This window comes from Triticum dicoccoides, chromosome 3B (assembly GCF_002162155.2).
Source record: "Triticum dicoccoides isolate Atlit2015 ecotype Zavitan chromosome 3B, WEW_v2.0, whole genome shotgun sequence".
Classification (NCBI taxonomy): domain Eukaryota; kingdom Viridiplantae; phylum Streptophyta; class Magnoliopsida; order Poales; family Poaceae; genus Triticum; species Triticum dicoccoides.
The window spans coordinates 453,582,855-453,600,547 of record NC_041385.1 but is presented as its reverse complement, the minus strand read 5'-3'; positions in this window follow the sequence as shown (position 1 = coordinate 453,600,547).

The window sequence follows — 17,693 nt, the reverse complement described above, 5'->3', positions numbered from 1 at the left end:
AGTGTCACTCTGAATCTTATGGAGGACACCACGCTGGAGATAGAACTGCACACAAGGTACTACAATCTGGTTTTTATTGGCCTACTCTCTTCAAAGATGCTCGTAAGTTTGTCTTATCTTGTGATGAATGCCAAAGAGTAGGTAACATTAGTAGACGTCAAGAAATGCCTATGAATTATTCTCTTGTTATTAAACCGTTTGATGTTTGGGGCTTTGATTATATGGGACCTTTTCCTTCCTCTAATGGTTATACACATATTTTAGTTGCTGTTGATTACGTTACTAAGTGGTAGAAGCTATTCCAACTAGTAGTGATGATCATAACACTTCTATTAAAATGCTTAAGGAAGTTATTTTTCCGAGGTTTGGAGTCCCTAGATATCTTGTGACTGATGGTGGTTCACATTTTATTCATGGTGCTTTCCGTAAGATGCTTGCTAAGTATGATGTCAATCATAGAATCGCATCTCCTTATCATCCGCAGTCTAGTGGTCAAGTAGAGTTGAGCAATAGAGAGCTCAAATTAATTTTGCAAAAGACTGTGAATAGATCTAGAAAGAATTGGTCCAAAAAAACTTGATGATGCATTATGGGCCTATAGAACTGCATACAAAAATCCTATGGGTATGTCTCCTTATAAGATGGTTTATGGAAAAGCTTGTCACTTACCTCTTGAACTTGAACATAAAGCATATTGGGAAATTAAAGAGCTCAACTATGACTTCAAACTTGCCGGTGAGAAGAGGTTGTTTGATATTAGCTCACTTGATGAATGGAGAACCCAAGCATATGAGAATGCCAAGCTATTCAAAGAAAAAGTCAAACGTTGGCATGATAAAAGGATACAAAAGCATGAGTTTAACGTAGGAGACTATGTATTATTATTCAACTCTCGTTTAAGATTTTTTGCAGGAAAACTTCTCTCTAAATGGGAAGGTCCCTATGTTATCGAGGAGGTCTATCGTTCTGGTGCCATAAAAATCAATAACTTCAAAGGCACAAGTCCAAGGGTGGTAAACGGTCAAAGAATTAAACATTATATTTAAGGTAATCCTATCAATGTTGAAACTAATATTATTGAAACCGTAACCCTTGAGGAATACATAAGGGATACTTTCCAGGACGTTCCAGACTCCGAAAAGGAATAGGTATGTGGTACGGTAAGTAAACCGACTCCAAAACAACTCCCATGGCAATTTTTTATCAGTTTTGGAATATTTAAGAATTTTAGGAAGAAAGAAGTAGTCCAAAAGGGACACGAGGCCCCCACGAGAGTGGAGGGCACGCCCACCCCTACTGGGCGCACCCCCCTGTCTCGTGGGCACCTCGTGTGCCTCCCGGACCCCATTTTCTTGCACGTTACGTATTTTGGTCAGTAAAAATTCATTATATATACTCCTGAAGGTTTTGACCACCGTATCACGCAAATATCCTCTGTTTTCGTTTCGAGCTGTTTCTGTTTCAGATCTAGAGCATCATGGCGTCTCCAAGCGCTCCCAAGGACAAGTTTTTCGAGAGGGTTATCAACCCCTATCTCGCGGAGGTGCTGCAACACCCTCAAACCATTGAGATGCGTGAGGGGTGCTGCACATCCGCGACGTGGAGGGACCAAGGCGTACCGAGAGCGTGGAGACAAAGCTCGAAGCTGTGGAGCAGCAAGTTTTCAAGTGTCAAGGGATGGTGGAGCGTGGACTCAACGCCAACCAGATGATGATCACGGAGTTCACCAACGCCAATCTTATAGAAAGTATGAGGCATAAAAATTTGTTGAGAGTTGATGAACGTGGTTTTGGTCATCGTTGCAATTAATTGGAGGTAATAAGGAAAGAGATGTTCACATATAAATATATTATCTTGGACACCTTTTATGATTGGGAGCACTCATTAGGTATGACATGCTAAAAGAGTTGACGTTGGACAAGGAAGACAACGTAATGGTTTATGTTTTCTCACATCTCAGTTAAAGTATATTGTTATTTACCTTCCAAACATGTTGAGCTTGCCTTTCCCCCTCATGCTAGCCAAATTCCTTGCACCAAGTAGAGATACTACTTGTGCTTCCAAATATCCTTAAACCCAGTTTTTGCCATGAGAGTCCACCATACCTACCTATGGATTGAGTAAGATCCTTCAAGTAAGTTGTCATCGGTGCAAGCAATAAAATTGCTCTCTAAATATGCATGACTTATTAGTGCGGAGAAAATAAGCTTTGTACGATCTTGTTGTGGAAGTAATAAAAGCGACAGACTGCATAATAAAGGTCCACATACAAGGGGCAATATAAAGTGACGTTCTTTCGCATTAAGATTTTGTGTATCCAACCCTAAAAGCGCATGACAACCTCTGCTTCCCTCTACGAAGGGCCTATCTTTTACTTTATGTTTTTACTTTATGCTTGAGTCAATGTGATCCTCACCTTTCCATTTTTCATTTTATGCTATGGCTATTATTGTTGACATCACCTAAAGGTGAATACATTGGGAGGCAACACAATAAGCCCCTATCTTTCTCAGTGTCCGGCTGAAACTCCATAACCACAAGTATTGCGTGAGTGTTAGCAATTATAGAAGACTACAAGATAGTTGAGTATGTGAGCTTGCTGAAAAGCTCTATTGTTGACTCTTTCTGATGTTACGATAAATTGCAATTGCTTCAATGACTGAGATTATAGTTTGTTAGTTCCCAATGAAGTTTTTGAACCATACTCGACATTGTGAATTGATTGTTACTTGAGCATAAGAAATCATATGACAAAATCTATATTTGTGCTATTATAAGAATGATCATGATGCCCTCATGTCCGTATTTTATTTTTATCGACACCTCTATCTCTAAACATGTGGACATATTTTTCGATTTCGGCTTCCGCTTGAGGACAAGCGAGGTCTAAGCTTGGGGGAGTTGATACGTCCATTTTGCATCATGCTTTTATATCAATATTTATTGCATTATGGGCTGTTATTACAGATTATATCTCAATACTTATGGCTATTCTCTCTTATTTTACAAGGTTTACCATGAAGAGGGGGAATGCCGGCAGCTGGAATTCTGGCTGGAAAAGGAGCAACCATTGGAAACCTATTCTGCATAGCTCCAAAAGTCCTGAAACTCCACGAAACATCTTTTTGGGATTAATAAGAATTTTTGGGCGAAAGAAATACACCAGGGGGACCACACCTCATCCAGGAGAGTGGGGGCGCCCCCCCCCACTGGGCGCGCCCCCTGTCTCCTGGACCCCCTGGTGGGCCCCCAGTGTCCATCTTCTGCTATATGAGGGCTTTTACCCTGGAAAAATCGTGGGCAAGCTTACGGGACGAAACTTCGCCGCCACAAGGTGGAACCTTGGCAGAACCAATCTAGGGCTCTGGCGGAGCTGTTCTGCCGGGGACACTTCCCTCCGGGAGAGGGAAATCATCACCAACATCATCACCAACGATCCTCTCATCGAGAGGGGGTCAATCTCCATCAACATCTTCACCAGCACCATCTCCTCTCAAAACCCTAGTTCATCTCTTGTATCCAATCTTGTATCAAAACCACAAATTGGTACATGTGGGTTGCTAGTAGTGTTGATTACTCCTTGTAGTTGATGCTAATTGGTTTACTTGGTGGAAGATCATATGTTCAGATCCTTTATGCATATTATTAATCCTCTAATTATGAACATGAATATGCTTTGTGAGTAGTTATGTTTGTTCCTAAGGACATGGGTGAAGTCTTGCTATTAGTAGTCATGTGAATTTGGTATTCGTTCAATATTTTGATGAGATGTGTGTTGTCTTTTCCTCTAGTGGTGTTATGTGAACGTCGACTACATGACACTTCACCATTATTTGGGCCTAGAGGAAGGCATGGGGAAGTAATAAGTAGATGATGGGTTGCTAGAGTGACGGAAGCTTAAACCCTAGTTTATGTGTTGCTTTGTTAGGGGCCGATTTGGATCCATATATTTAATGTTGTGGTTAGGTTTACCTTAATACTTCTTTTGTAGTTGTGGATGCTTGCAATAGGGGTTAATCATAAGTGGGATGCTTGTCCAAGTAAGGGCAGTACCCAAGAACCGGTCCACCCACATATCAAATCATCAAAGTGCCGAACGCGAATCATATGAACGTGATGAAAACTAGCTTGACGATAATTCCCATGTGTCCTCGGGAGCTCCTTTCTCATTATTAGAAATTGTCCAGGCTTATCCTTTGCTACATAAAGGATTGGGCCACCTTGCTACACTTTATTTACTTTATTTACTTGTTACTCATTCCCATTTATCTTATCACAAAACCATCTATCACCTACAATTTTAGTGCCTGTAGAGAAAACCTTACTGAAAACCGCTTATAATTTCCTTCTGCTCCTCATTGGGTTCGCCAGTCTTACTTATCGAAAGGACTACGATTGATCCCCTACACTTGTGGGTCATCAGACGCCGTCTTGGACTCCACGATGACCTCCGTCCTGCCGTCCTGCTGGTCTTGGTCTTGTTGCACCGATATGGAAACCTTTGCCTGATGCCTCGGTACTCCACGCCTGCGCTTTCCCCCTTAGCACCAAAGGGGAAACGAGGACACTGTGCGCGTTGGCGCCCGCCTGGCCTTGGTCGTCATGGCTTGTGTCATGGGAACCTCACGAGGTACCCCTTGCCTTGATCTCTCTGCCCTCTCGCGAGCCTGCCTGGTGAGGCCGCTCCTGAGGAGGCCTTGTGTCGTCCGCCTCGCGAGGCTTGGCCCCTCACGAGGGTCTTGAGCGTTGGTCGACGAAGACGGGCCGTACTGGGCGACTGGTGGAGCCACGCCGCGGGCCGCAGGCAGTCAAGTCTGGGGACCCCCGTTCCCAATACGCCGACAGCCGAGATGATGAAGATGGCCACCGGTGATGATTTCCCCCTTCAGCAGGGTGCCGAAACGGGCTCTCGAGGGGGTTTTGGTGGCTATAGAGGCTTGCGCCAGCGGAACTCCCGATCTAGGTTTATTTTGGGGGGTTTATGTATTTATAGGACTTTTTGGCATCGGTATCACGTCAGGGGGGTCTCCGAGTTGTCCACAAGATAGGGGGGCACGCCCAGGGGGGTAGGGCGCGCCCTCCACCCTCGTGGACGGCTCGGGACTCTTCTGGCCCAACTCTTTTACTTCGGGGTCTTCTTTTGGTCCATAAAAAATCATCAAAAATTGGCACATCAATTGGACTCCGTTTGGTATTCATTTTCTGTAGAACTCCAAAACAAGGGGAAAAATAGAAACTGGCACTGGGCTCTAGGTTAATAGGTTAGTCCCAAAAATCATATAAAATAGCATATGAATGCATATAAAACATCTAAGATGGATAATATAATAGCATGGAACAATAAAAAATTATAGATACATTAGAGAAGTATCATGGGTGTGCCACCGAAGCGTAGCATATCTGCGTTCCAAGGTTAGCACAATATGTTTTGAAAAGGTTGCTCGTGAACTAAGAGCCATTGTCAATGATGATACGGTTGGGGACCCCAAAGTGGCTCACGAGGCCCTAGATGAACTTGACGGCCGAGCCGCCTAGGATGGTGCGTACGGGCTCCAACTCTGCCCACTTGCTGAACTTGTCGATGGCGACATAGAGGTAGTGGTAGCCCCTGGCTGCTCTAGGAAACGGGCCCAGGATATCCAACCCCCAGACTGCGAACAACCATGAGAGTGGAATGGTCTGGAGGCCCTGAGTGGGCTAGTGGATCTATTTGGCATGGAATTGACATGCCTCGCAGGATCTCACCAGCTTAGTGGCATCGTTGAGCGCCGTGGGCCAGTAGAACCCGCTGCAAACCGCCTTGCCCATGAGGGTGCGTGATGAGGAGTGATGCACGCAGTCCCCACTATGGATGTCGGCCAGCAGCTCGCACTCCTGCTCCATGGAGATGCACCACAGAGAGACGTCGTTTGGGCGCCTTCGGTAGAGCTCGCCGTCCTAGATGCAGTACGCGGTGGCCTGGCGGGCCACATGTTCTGCGTCTTCATCCTTCCCTGGCAGGGTGCCTTGGAGCAGGTACGCCTTGAACTCCTCGGTCCAGCACCCCTCCTGAGGTTCGAGCGCGAGGAGCAGGCGGGCCCCCCAGGTCGGGCCGCAGTCTAGGGTGCCCAAGGAGGGTGGCATGGGCGGCTCCTCCCGAGGTAGCACTGGTCCTACAGTGGGGGAGCTGTCGATGGCTTGAAGAGCCGCTCTTCGAAGACGCCGGACTTCTGGGGTTCGCACCAGGACACCCTCTTGGCGATGTCGTCCGCTTCCTTGTTTGTGCTGCATGGTACGTACTTCAATTCCAAGCCCAAGAATCATTTTTTAGTTTTGCGTACCTCCTCTAGATATGCCTCCATGTGCTCATCTTTCGGCTTGTAGTCCTTGTTGGAGAAGTTGATGAGGAGCTAAGAGTCGCCCTTGATGGTGAGCCGCCTGAACCCCAGAGCCGCCGCGGCCTTGAGGCTGGCGATTAGGCCCTCGTATTCCGCGATGTTGTTGGAGACCTTCTCACCATGCTGGAAGCAGAGCTGTACGACATAGTAGTCTGAGTAGGTGAGATGAGCATGATTCCAGCCCCCGCACCCTGTTGTGCGAACGCACCGTCAAAGTACATGACCCAGCCATCTGGTGCCTCGTCTCCGGGCATGAGGGAACGGTCTTCTCCCACCCCTCGGTCAGGGGCGTCAATCCATTCCACCACAAAGACAGCGAGAGTCGCGCCTTTGATGACCCTGGTGGTGCTGAACCCTAGCTGAAACGCCTGCAGCTCAACGTTCCACTCAGGAACCCTGCCCACGGCGTTGGGGCTCCAGAGCACCTTCTCCAGGGCGTATGCTGAGACGACCTTGATGGGGCGGCCTTGGAAGTAGTGGCACAGCTTCCTGGAGGCAATGAGGAGCGCGAGAAGGAGCTTCTGCTGCATGGGGTAGCATGCACACGTGTCACGCAGCACCACATTGACGAAGTACATGGGGTGATCGATGAGGGAAGAGTCATTGACGGCATTCGGCCCTTCCTGAGACACCGGGGTCTCAGGAGCCTTACCATTTGATGAGGCAGCCGTGACCTCAGGAGCGTTTGTCGGCGTTCTGGGAACCGGGGTACCTAGACTTGCCTGCCCGCGGCCCACAGCATGGCTCCATCAACGAACTGATACGGCCCAACTACAGCACCAACAAGACAAGACCCTTGTGAGGGGCCAAGCCTCGCGAGGCGGGAGACATCAAGACCTCTGAAGGGAGCAGCCTCGCAAGGCTGCCTCGTGCCTCCTAAGGAGTGGAGATTTCTATGCAGGTGCTTAACCTCATGAGGTTGCGGTGACGCAAGCCATGACAACCAAGGCCAGGCGGGCGTCAGCAGGCGCACAGCAACAGGTTTCCTCTTTGGTGCTAAGGAGGCAAGCGCAGGCGTGGGTTCCTGAGGAATCACCCAAAGGTTTCCATTCCCGTGCAACAAGACCAAGACAGCCAAGACAGCAGGACGGATGTCATCACCGAGCCCGCCGCAGCGTCACGACCAAGAGCTTTGGAGGAGAAGACCATCTTTTGTCTGGATAAGATGTACTACTTGTCCCCGTTCGAATTAGCCACTATGGGATCCCTTCCCGCCTATGTTTTGGGGAAGATAACTAAGGACACTATAAATATAGGCTAGCCACCACCATAGCAAAGGGAGAACGGAGGCCGAACCCCCTCAGCTCACATCCACACTAGAGCAAATCTCGCGAGGTTGTTCTTCCCTTGTACCAGTTCATCCTCAGCCCCTCGTGACGCTAATCCACCCTAATGCATCTGTAGGGTCTTACACCGCAAGGTGGCCTGAACCTGGGTAAACTGTCGTGTCCATCTTCTTGTTTGTTCATCGAGCTAGGCCGTGGGGGCGATGAACTGGTTGGCTGAAGGAGTTGAGTTCTTTGCACATGCCCTAGAGTTCGAACCTTTTCTCTGGTCCGCGGATCTCGGAATCAGACATTTGGCGTGCCAGGTAGGGGTGTGTGTCGAAGATCTGCTTCCCCATCAGCCATGCTCACCCCGCGCCACGTGGTTCCCATGGCAGGTGTTGCTCCACCCGTTAGGCCGACAGGCGCATTCGGTGGCATCGCAGGCCTACGAGCTTTCTCCCCCGCCTTGCGGCAGGTGTAGTGGCCGCCCGAGTTCAGGCCAGAGTTGCCTCCGCGGTACGACGGTGCGGCGGATCCCGCAAGGTTCCTCCGGGTGTACGCGGAGGCCATCTGGGCGGTGGGCGACGACGACAAGGTCATGGCAAATTGGCTCCCTATGGCTCTCACAGGCGTGCCTCTCTTCTGGTTACTCAACCTGCCGGAGTCTTTGGTGACCTCCTGGGAAGAGCTGCGCGATCTCTTCTTCACGCGCTTCACAGCATCGGCGCCCCACATCGTTGCGGCCATCCTCGGCGGGTCGTACATGCCGACATCAAGCCGCCACACCAAGCAACTCTTCCGGTGAGTGGGGGGCGACCGGCTGCAGCAAGCAGCTCCCCCTTCTGGGTGGCGCCCCAGGCCGACCTCGTCTTGGACTCCAACAATCACTCTCGGACCACGGTTGGCGTCGGCGCGCTCCCCATGCTCTGCACCCCCACTATCCGCAATGTTGCAGTCACCAGGACCCTCATCGATGGCAGCGCCGGTCTCAACGTCCTCTCCGTGGAAGCCTTTAGTCTGCTTCACGTGCCTTATGACCGGCTCCTCCCCACCAAGCCTTTCTCGGGGGTGGACGACAACTCCACCTCTCCTCTGGGGCAGGTCCGCCTCCCCGTCACCTTCGGCACGCGCAACAACTGCCACACCGAGCTCATCGACTTTGACGTCACCCGCATCAGCCTCCCGTATAATGCCATTCTTGGATATCCGGCCCTCGCCAAGTTCATGGCAATGACTCAACCCAGCTACAACATCATGAAGAAGATGGGGAGCAACGGTGTCCTCACCGTGGCGGGAAACACCAAGGACGCGCACATGGCGCTCAGGCTCGCTTTCAAGGTCACGGCGGCTGTGCAACCGAACGAGGAGGGCGCTCCGGAGATCCGGAGGCCGCGCTGATGAAGAAAAGGCAGTTGTTCTCCCAGGACCGGGCCGAGACAAAGCAAGTGCTAGTCGATGACAACGGGGAATCAAGCCCCACCTTCACCATAGGCGCCGGCCTCCCCCCGGACCAGGAAGAGGCGCTAGTCAGCTTCCTCTATGCAAACAAGGACGTGTTTGCATGGGAGGCAACGAACTTGGTCGGCGTCCCGCGGGGGTGATCGAACACCACCTGATGGTGTGCCCTGGCGGGTGCCCCGTGAAGCAGAAGGCACGGCCGAAAGCCCCGGAGAAGCAATCATTCATTGTCCAGGAGGTTCACAAGCTGCAAGAGGTTGGCGTCATCGACAGGTGTGGCATCCAGATTGGCTGGCCAACCTGGTCATTGTCCCCAATAAGGGCGGGAAGGAGCACATGTGCGCCGACTTCACGAGCCTCAACAAGGCCTGCCCTCAGGACCCTTTCCCTCTTCCACACATCGACCAGATCGTCGACTCCACCGCCGAGTGCGACTTGCTGTGCTTCCTGGACGCTTTCTCGGGCTACCACCAAATCAAGACGGTGGTGCAGGATGTTGAGAAGACGGCTTTCTTGACCCCATGTGGGGTGTACTACTACACCTGCATTCCGTTCGGGCAGTGCAATGTCAGCGCGACCTTCCAGCGATTGATGCACATCGCCCTTGGCCGGCAGCTCGAGAGAAACATTGAGGCATACGTTGACGACATAGTGGTCAAGATGCGGGATGCAAAGACCCTCGTCGGGGATTTGGAAGAAACATTCGCCAACTTATGCAAGGTGAACCTGCGGCTCAATCCGGACAAGTGCGTGTTCGGCGTCCCGTCTGACAAGCTGCTGGGTTTTCTGGTGTCACACAGAGGAATCGAGGCTAACCCATAGAAGATCAAGGCAACAGAAAGGATGAGCCCACCGCAAACCCTCAAGGAGATGCATAAGCTCGCAGGCTGCATGACTTCATTGGGGTGCTTCATTTCCAAGCTAGGCGAGCGCGCCCTTCCGTTCTTCAAACTGATGAAGAAGAAGGGCCCGTTCGAATGGACTACGGAGGCCGAGGTGACCTTCCAAGACCTCAAGAGAGACCTCACCAGCCCACTAGTGATGGTAGAACCTCTTCCTCCTGAGCCCCTGGTGCTTTACCTGGCTGCCACACCCCACTCAGCCACCGCAGCACTCGTGGTTGTCCGGGAAGAGCGCGCGGATGCGGGTGTGCGGCGTAGCAGCCCGCGCCCGGCCACGACATTGCAGCCTCAGAGCGTGTGGCCCATCAGGCCACCGCGTACTGCATCCAGGACGGCGAGCTCTACCGAAGGCGCCCAAACGACGTCTCTCTATGGTGCATCCCCAAGGAGCAGGGGTGCGAGCTACTAGCCGACATCCATAGTGGGGACTGCGATCATCACTCCTCATCGTGCACCCTCGTCGGTAAGGCGTTCCACAGCGGGTTCTACTGGCCCACGGCGCTCAATGACGCTGCTGAGTTGGTGAGATCTTGCGAGGCATGTCAGTTCCATGCCAAGCAGATCCACCAGCCCGCTCAAGGCCTCCAGACCATCCCACTCTCGTGGTCGTTTGCAGTTTGGGGGGCTGGATATCCTAGGCCCGTTCCCTCAAGCGGTCGGGGGCTACCGCTACCTCTATGTCGCCATCGACAAGTTCACCAAGTGGGCAGAGGTAGAGCCCATGCGCACCAACCCGACAGGCTCGGTCATCAAGTTCATCAAGGGCCTCGTGAGCCACTTTGGGGTCCCCAACCATATCATCACTAACAATGGCTCTCAGTTCACGAGCAACCTTTTCAAAACATATTGTGCTAACCTTGGAATGCAGATATGCTACGCTTGAGTGGCACACCCTCGCAGCAACGGCCAAGCCGAACGCGCCAAAGCGAAGGTCCTGAGGGGCTTAAAGACAAGGAGCTTCAAGAAAAAATTCGAGGCCTGCGGCAGGGGCTGGCTTGATGAGCTACAGTTTGTGTTGTGGTCCATCCGCACCACCGCGACCAAGCCAACAAGCGAGACCCCGTTCCTCCTCGTCTACGGGGCTGAAGCGGTTTGATACGTCCATTTTGCATCATGCTTTTATATTGATATTTATTGCATTATGGGCAGTTATTACACGTTATATCACAATACTTATGCCTATTCTCTCTTATTTTATATGGTTTACATGAAGAGGGAGAATGCCGGCAGCTGGAATTCTAGACTGGAAAAGAAGCAAATATTAGAGTCCTATTCTACACAATTCCAAAAGTCCTAAAACTTCACGGAGAATACTTTTGGAAAATAAAAAAATATTGGGCGAACAAAGCACCAGAGGGGGCCACTTGCCATCCACAAGGATGGAGGGCGCGCCCTACCCCCCTGGGCACGCCCTCCGGTCTTGTGGGCCCCCTGGCAAGCCCCCGACGCCCATCTTCTGCTATATGGTGTGTTTTGACCTGGAAAAAATAAGGGGGAAGCTTTCGGGACGAAGCGCCGCCGTCTCGAGGCGGAACCTAGGCAAAACCAATCTAGGTCTCTGGCAGAGCTATTCTGCCGGGGAAATATCCCTCTAGGAGGGGGAAATCAACGCCATCGTCATCACCATCAATCCTCTCATCAAGAGGGGCAATCTCCATCAATATATTCACCAGCACCATCTCCTCTCAAACCCTAGTTCATCTCTTGTGTCCGATCTCTGTCTCAAAACCTCAGATTGGTACATGTGGGTTGCTAGTAGTGTTGATTACTACTTGTAGTTGATGCTAGTTGATTTATTTGGTGGAAGATCATATGTTAAGATCCTTAATGATAATTAATACTCCTCTGATTATGAACATGAATATGCTTTGTGAGTAGTTACATTTGTTCCTAAGGACATGGGAGAAGTCTTGTTATAAGTAATCATGTGAATTTGGTATTCGTTCGATATTTTGATGAGATGTATATGTTGTCTTTCCTCTAGTGGTGTTATGTGAACGTCGACTACATGACACTTCACCATGATTTGGGCCTAGGGGAAGGCATTGGGAAGTAATAAGTAGATGATGGGTTGCTACAGTTGACAGAAGCTTAAACCCTAGTTTATGCGTTGCTTCGTAAGGGGCTGATTTGGATCCATATGTTTCATGCTATGGTTAGGTTTACCTTAATTCTTCTTTCGTAGTTGTGGATGCTTGCGAGAGGGGTTAATCATAAGTGGGAGGCTTGTCCAAGGAAGGGCGGCACCCAAGCACAGGTCCACCCACATATAGAATTATCAAAGTAACGAACGCGAATAATATGAGCGTGATGAAAACTAACTTGACAGCACTTCCCATGTGTCCTCGGGAGCGCTTCGCTTTATATAAGAGTTCATCCAGGCTTGTCCTTTGCTACAAAAAGGATTGGGACACCTTGCGGCACCTTAGTTACTTTTTTTACTTGTTACTCGTTAAGAATTATCTTATCACACAACTATGTGTTACCGATAATTTCGGTGCTTGTAGAGAATACCTTGCTGAAAACCGCTTGTCATTTCTTCTGCTCCTTGTTGGGTTTGACACCCTTACTTATCGAAAGGACTATGATAGATCCCCTATACTTGTGGGTCATCACGATTCTCCCTCATGAGGTCAAACATCGCTCCCCGCGGGTCTTGGCGTTTGACGAGGCACGCCTAGACACCTCACGGGGGATGGACCTCGTGCTGGGGGAGGAGCGCCGCTGCTAAGCCTTTCTCCATACAGCGAGGTACCAGTAGGCGTTGCGGCGGTATCACTGTCGTAGCGTTTGCTCCAGGACCCTCGAGGTGGTTGAACCCATCCTAAGGAGGGTGCTCTCCACGGAGGGGCTTCAAAAGCTCTCGCCCATGTGGGAGGGCCCATTCAGGATCGCCCGTGTCTCCGGGCCTGGCGTTGCGCGCCTGGAGACACAGGATGGGGCCCCCATCCAGAATCCTGGAACATCTGAAAGCACAAGTGCTCCCTGGGTGATTTTGGTAATTAATGTCAACATATCTCTTGTTGGACTAACACTTTTACCTAGTATGTTTCAGATAAGTTCAACAATGAAGTGGCATGGACTAAAGGATGTGGAACCCCTTCAAGATGCTAAGGACAAAGGATTAGCTCAAGCTTCAAGGAAAAGACTCTACATTTTCTATTTTAGTGGTTCAAGATCACATTGAGTCTATAGGAAAAGCCAATACTATCAACAGGGGATGAGGTGTTGCTCAATGGCTTGCTTGCTCAAAGTGCTTAGTGATATGCTCCGAAGCCTTCAACTACCTTCTCACATCCACATATGACCTAAACCAAAAGTCAAACTCGGCCCCACCGATTCTGTCTATCCGGCGCCACCAAGTTCAGATGTCATAGCCACTGCCACAAACCCTAGGCAAATCGGTCTCACTGATAGGGATCTCGGTCTCACCGAGATGGGATTGTAATCTCTTTGTGTATCTCCATTACCAAAATCGGTCTCACCGAGTTTGTGTAACCGGTCCTACCGAGATTGCAATGTAAACTCCCTGGTTCCCTTTCATAACATTTCGGTCTCACCGAAATGAGCGAACCGGTCCCACCGAGTTTACCTGACCAACTCTCTGGTTAGCTTATTACCAAAATCGGTCCCACCGAGTTTGTGTAACCGGTCCTACCGAGATTGCAATGTAAACTCTCTGGTTCCCTTTTGTAACATTTCGGTCTCACCGAAATGAGCGAACCGGTCCCACCGAGTTTACCTGACCAACTCTCTGGTTAGCTTATTACCAAAATCGGTCCCATTGATTTTGTGTAATCGGTCTCATCGAGATTACGTTATGCCCTAACCCTAACCATATCGGTCCTACCGAGTTGCATGTCGGTCCCACCGAAAATCCTAACGGTCACTAGATTTGTTGAATCGGTCCGACCGAGTTTCTCAATTCGGTCCCACGAAGATTGGCAAGTTGTGTGTAATGGTTAGATTTTTTGTGGAGGCAATATATACCCCTCCACCTCATGTTCATTCGTGGAGAGAGCCATCAGAACGAACCTACACTTCCAATTTACATTTTCTAAGAGAGAACCACCTACGCATGTGTTGAGACCAAGATATTCCATTCCTACCATATGAATCTTGATCTCTAGCCTTCCCCAAGTTGCTTTCCACTCAAATCTTCTTTCCACCAAATCCAAATCCTGTGAGAGAGAGTTGAGTGTTGGGGAGACTATCATTTGAAGCACAAGAGCAAGAAGTTCATCATCAACACACCATTTGTTACTTCTTGGAGAGTGGTGTCTCCTAGATTGGCTAGGTGTCACTTGGGAGCCTCCGACAAGATTGTGGAGTTGAACCAAGGAGTTTGTAAGGGCAAGGAGATCGCCTACTTCGTGAAGATCTACCGCTAGTGAGGCAGGTCCTTCGTGGGCGACGGCCATGGTGGGATAGACAAGGTTGCTTCTTCGTGGACCCTTCTTGGGTGGAGCCCTCCGTGGACTTGCACAGCCATTACCCTTCGTGGGTTGAAGTCTCCATCAATGTGGATGTACGATAGCACCACCTATCGGAACCACGACAAAAACATCCGTGTCTCCAATTGTGTTTGAATTCTCCAATCCCATCCCTTTACATTCTTGCAAGTTGCATGCTTTACTTTCCGTTGCTCATATACTCTTTACATGCTTGCTTGATATGTATTGTGATTATTAAACTTGTGCCAAAACTCCACTTGAACTTAAAGAAACTAAAAACTGCTACTTTTAGCACCTAGTGTCTAATCACCCCCCCTCTAGACACCTCTTCTCAATCCTTTCAATTGGTATCGGAGCATTGGTCTCCATTGCTTTGGTTTAATCACCATTGGAGGAAGATGGATGAGTCTACTTTGGGGAGTCTTAGACATAGAGTACCTATACTTGATGCAGAGTACTTTCATGAGTGGAAAAATGAGATGCTTGTTATTTTCAATCAATATCATTTGAACAAATACATTGCTAGCCCTTGTGCACCTCATGTTGATCCTATGCATCCTACCCTTGATGAGTCAATTGACATGGTTCGCAATCTTAGAACTGTTAATCTTATCACTAGAGGCTTGCCTAGAAGCTTGATTGGAAACTTGCCAACTCTTGAGGGTGCCTATACTATATGGAAATTTCTTGAGGAACGATTTCCAGATTATTCCTTGAAAAATCTAGATGAAATTCTCCATAAGTCTATTGCCTTGAGTAAGATGAATTTCAATGATCCTATGTTTGGTGATTGTCTATTTGAGCTTACAAATCTTATGCATGCCAAAGGAAATGTCGGAATCATTAGCGATGTTATTTACGAAGCTATTAAAATTCATAAAGAAGATCATTCTCAAACTCACTCTAACGAATCACCCTCTCTAGGATTTGATCCACCACATGACGATGTTGAACATGGATACTATGACGAGGATGATGATAGTGACTTTGATCTTGATGGTGCAATGAGACACTTTGGTCTTATGGAAAATCTTCGGGGATATATGGCAGGAGGAAAGGAATGGGTTCTTGACAGTGGATGTACCGATCACATGACCAGAGATAAAGATATCTTTCGTGAGCTTTCTGAAAACGACGGTCCTCGAAAGTATGTCACTTTTGGTGACAACTCAAAGGGTAAGGTGGTTGGCCTCGGTAAGGTGGCAATATCACATGATAGCTCCATTCAAAATGTTATGCTCGTTGAATCTCTTGGCTACAACTTACTTTCAGTATCTAGACTTGTTGATTTCGGTTTCAATGTCCTATTTACTGAAGTAGATTGCCAAGTGTTTCGTAGAGATAATCATAAAATGGTCTTTACCGGTATACATAGAGGAGATATTTACATTGTTGATTTCACTAAAAAGGCTCAACCAAGAACTTGCTTTATTGCTAAATCCTCTAAAGGTTGGTTATGGCATAGACGATTAGGTCATGTTGGCATGCGAAACCTTGACAAGCTTATTAAAGGAAATCATATCCTTGGCGTTAACGATGTCATATTTGATAAGGATAGACTTTACAGCGCCTGTCAGGCAGGTAAACAGGTTGGACGAAGGCATCCCGTGAAGAACATCATGACCACAAGGAGGCCACTCGAGCTACTCCACATGGATCTTTTTGGTCCCAACGCCTACAAAAGTCTCGGTGGAAATTCTTTTGGTCTAGTTATAGTTGATGATTTTTCAAGATTTACGTGGGTGTTCTTTCTAGATGATAAATCACAGGTCCAAAAGATTTTCAAAAACTTCGCTAGGAAGGCCCAAAATCAATTTGAAGTGAAGATCAAGAAGGTTCGCAGCGACAACGGAACGGAGTTCAAGAACGCAAATGTGGACACCTTTCTTGATGAAGAAGGGATTTCACATGAGTTCTCGGCTACGTACACACCTCAACAAAATGGAGTTGTTGATAGGAGGAACCGGACGCTCATCGAAATGGCGAGAACGATGCTTGATGAGTACAAGACGCCGAAGCACTTCTGGGCAGAAGTGGTTGAGACAACTTGTCATGCAACAAATCGCTTGTACCTTCACAAGTTACTCGGTAAGACGGCATACGAGCTCCTCACCGGTAACAAACCCCAAGTTGGATACTTTCGAGTATTCGGCTCAAAGTGCTACATTCTTGATAAGCATCGTCGTTCTAAATTTGCTCCTAAGTCTCATGAAGGTTTCCTACTTGGTTATGGCTCAAACTCTCACACTTACCGTGTCTACAATAATTTCACCCAAAAGGTTGAAGAGACGGTAGATGTGAAGTTTGATGAATCTAACGGCTCACAAGTAGAGCAATTGCCAATTGATGTAGGAGACAAAGACCCCTGGGAAGCAATCCAAGACTTGTCTATTGGCAAGATTCGTCCAACGGAGGTGAAGGAGAGTACCTCGTCCGTCCAAGTGGAAGCTTCTACCTCACGACAAGGTGAACCAAGAGTTGATACAGAAGCATCCACAAGTGGGACACACCAACATGGAGGAAACAAGGAAGTACACCAAGAACGTCAACAACCTCCTTCTCCACCACGATAAGAGAACGACAACGCCAACAATGAAGAAGGCCAAGAAGAAGAAGAACAAGATGAAGAAGATGTTCAACCAAGACCCAAGAAAAAGCTTTCACGAGTTCAAGCAAGAATTGCTAAACATCATCCCGTTGAGCAAATCTACAATGATATCCAAACCGGGAGAATCACTCGCTCTAAAACTCGTTTAGGTAACTTTTGTGAACACTATTCATTCATCTCTAGCATTGAACCTATAAAGGTTGAAGAAGCGTTGGAAGATCCGGATTGGATAAATGCTATGCATGAAGAGCTACACAACTTTGAGAGAAATCAAGTTTGGACATTAGTTGAGAAGCCTGACAACAACCACAACATCATCGGTACCAAATGGGTGTTTTGCAACAAGCAAGATGAAGATGGACAAGTGGTTCGCAACAAAGCATGTCTCGTCGCCCAAGGCTACACACAAGTCGAAGGTATGGACTATGGTGAGACTTATGCTCCCGTTGCTAGACTTGAGTCCATTCGCATCTTACTTGCCTATGCTAATCACCATGATATCACCTTGTACCAAATGGACATTAAAAGTGCTTTTCTAAATGGTGAAATAGAGGAGGAAGTCTATGTTAAACAACCTCCCGGCTTTGTCAATCCTAAGAAACCTAATCATGTTTACAAACTTCACA